Raw genomic sequence first — 3,421 nt, forward strand, 5'->3', positions numbered from 1 at the left:
CACCGCACCGTTGCCCTTTGCACCGTTATCCTTCTCCTCCTCCTCCTCCTCCCCCGCTCCTTCCTCGCCCCCCACTCCCATCTTCCGGCCTCAATTGCTGTAATCTATGGCCTATGCCGGTGGATTTAACCGTGGAATTGAGCCACGGTGATTTGTACGGCTTGTTAATATTGCATCGGTCGTCGGGTGGATGGAACTTGGCCATGGGTTTTCATAGATTTTCAACGGCGGGTCCACCACTACAAGGGGAGGATGATGATTATACGCGCGCGTGGAACGATACGATATCCTCGCCGGATATATCGAGTGATGACCGCCGCGATGGCCAAACCTGTAAACCAATTTTCCGGCCCGGCGCGATTGACGGGACTCGTTTCCGCGGAACGTTCTTCCTCTAGTGGAGCTACTGTTGGTGACGTACGCGGAATATTGATGAGGTTTGATAGATGTGCAGATCGAGTTTGGGCTTTTTTTTTTTTTTTTTTTTTTTAGGGGACAAGTATTCTCGATTTGCTCTCTTTATGTAAATCGTTCCGCGCGGATTATTGTTTGGCGGGGGAAAAAGAAAAGGTTTTGGTATTGTCTCGTTTGCTCGTTCTCGTGTAAATTTCTTTCTATATGATAGGAGAGCGTCGTATCAGACGACGTTCTTCTCCGCAGCCAATTGTAGGCTTGCCAAATCATTTATCGGGAATGAGCACGCCGACCTCTTTAAGCGTCTTCATAAAAGTTCAGGAGGATTTGGGTCAGGAAATTTAGAAAGTTGAGCCGAGATCGATCGTTCTCGATCGTTTTTTCTTTCTTTCTTTTTTTTTTTTCTTTTCGAGGGTTAAAGTTGTTGAGGAGTTTAGTTTCGAGAGGGTTTACGTGAAATTGATATTTCTTATAAATGTCATAATAGGAAAGCGAAAGAATAATAATCGATAGAATCGCGTATCATCGATCCATCGATTAAATATTTATCGATGTATCTATACGGATTGTATTCTCTCGGGGTTAGGCTCATTTGTTTCACTTGTGCTTCGTGCCGCTGAGAAATAGTTTATCGAGTTGCGGTTTCGTTGACCAGAAATCACGCTTGAAATTAATAAGATCGTGGCTGGTATAGTTTAATTAACAAATGTTGGAAAATTAAATTATTCGAGGACTCGATCACGAATGATTAAACTTGGAGGGGAAAATTTTGCGTTAATAAATTACGCGTAGAAATCGAAACTCTTTCTCATCTCTTAAAAAACTAAACTTTTAAAATCCGATTCGAGAGAGGAGACAAAGTCTTCTAATGGACAAATCTTGGGACTTTGATCAGTTTTGAACAGTTGGGAACAGTTGCCGCGACGAAACTTGGCAAGAATATCGTGGTGGTCCATTAAAGTGCTGCATTATAACGGCGCAGTTCCACAGGTGATTATTTCTTCCCGAAGAAGGAATATATCGAGGAAAGTAGCAAAGTATACATTCCATCTATTTCCACGAATCGTCGATACGTATTCTGAAGAAAAAAATATTCTAATCGTGTGGCCGACGAATTCTTCGAAAATCGAATCGAGAGACGTTGTAATCGTTTTATAGGCGTTTTACGTCGACTCCTCTTCTTATTGTGGGCGGTAAAGAGTAGAGATTTGCGCGGTGAATGTAATCTGTCGTTGACGAAAATGGCGGGGAACTCTTTACTCGAGTTTTTTATTCACGAGCAGGTGAATGAACGACGCTTGAATAAATGAGAAATCGAGTGAGCGGGAGCGAGAGGGAAAGGACCGTGTGCGTGAAAGGACCGTGTGTGGAAAAATGACAGTCGCGCGGGCCATCGCGAGCTTTAAATCGAAAACGGATCTAACGCTGTTGCGATAACAGAACATTGTACGAATTTTATTTCAAATTTTTTTCCCTTGCTAAATTCCTATTTTTTTTTTTTTTTTTTTTTTTTTTTTTTTTAATTCCACGCTCCACCATTTAACGGTTACGCTTTTTGCGCCGTCCAATTTTTGCAACTTTACCAATTTTTCCCGATTCGCGAGTAAAAAATTCCAAAAACCCTATTTATCTTCAATAAATAATATTTTCAACTGATCGACAGTACGGGTCGACAGGAATGAAAAATTCGTTGTGCGAAACGATTATAATTCTTCTACGATGGAATAATCGACGAGGACGTTTCAACGTATCGCATCGACGGTTTCGATTAGAATGGTAAATTTCAGCGAGAATCAAGTATGCGGGCGTACAGGTATTTCGTATATTGTGCGGAACCGGTACTTGTACGTTCATATTTCCGTCATACACTTATTCCTTGAAATATTCAAGGACCGGCGAGCATCATGCAGAGAATTTTGAAACAGCCCTAGCGTTTTTGTTATACTTTTCTTTCTTTCGAATTGCATGCATGAATTCATAAGGACCACTACTACTGCTGGCAATTTTATGCCGTGTAATGCCGGGGAATTCGGTAACGGTACGCCTGTTTTTAGAATTACCGTTTTTAGAATTAAACCGATGAAAATAATTTCCATTCCTCCTGAGTTATTTAGTATTTTTCCTCAAGTAAATAGTATGAATTTTCCCGAGTACCGGCAAAATATCGTAAATCATTGATTCCCTACTTTTTTTTAATTTAAGAAAACGACATCGTCGATTTCAAATTTTTCTTCTCGCCTTCTTTTTTTTTTTTTTTTTTTTTTTTTTTTTTTTTAATTTAAACTCGTCCTCGACGAACGCTTCTACCTCCCTGGATTAAACGATTTTAAGAATACGCGCGGACAGATCGTGGCGTAGAACGAAGGGTAGTTGCGTGAACCATCCGAGGTTTCAACCCTTGTGCGTTGCACGCCGTGCCACGCATCCGGTCGTCAAATATACGTATTATTATTACGTTAATTAAAGAAATAACATATCACGATCACGTAATTCCAGGTTAACTTTCATTTACCCCATTTTCGAGCAACCCCGCCTACCACTCTAATTATTACCCTCCTTTGAGACGCGTCTATCGAATACAGCTTGCAATCGACAACCGATTACACGCGTATTCCCTTTTCACCCTTAACCTCAACGTCCCAAAACGTTCCTTCCTTCCAAAAAATAATTTTCCAAAAAATAAATCCTCCATAAAACTAACTTAACTTAATAATAATAAAAAAAAAAAAATCTTCTTCTCCTTCTGAACTGGTAAAATCTCAAGAATCCCACGCATCCTCGTATATTAACCATCCTTCCTTAACTCTCTCTCTCTCTCTCTCTCTCTCAGAATCAATTCGTTGAACAAGGAACGTAGAAGAAACGTTTCCTTCTCAAGTGGGAAACGGGTGAGGTGCAAGGATCGCGGCGGTAAACCTACTAGGCGTAGGTTTTGATGGCAGACAGCGGTGGTGACCCGTGGATAGAGGAGGGATACGCGGAGGGATCTCTGTCGGTCGGAGGGAAG

Source organism: Apis dorsata, unplaced genomic scaffold (genome assembly GCF_000469605.1).
Source record: "Apis dorsata unplaced genomic scaffold, Apis dorsata 1.3 scaffold_77, whole genome shotgun sequence".
NCBI classification, from domain to species: domain Eukaryota; kingdom Metazoa; phylum Arthropoda; class Insecta; order Hymenoptera; family Apidae; genus Apis; species Apis dorsata.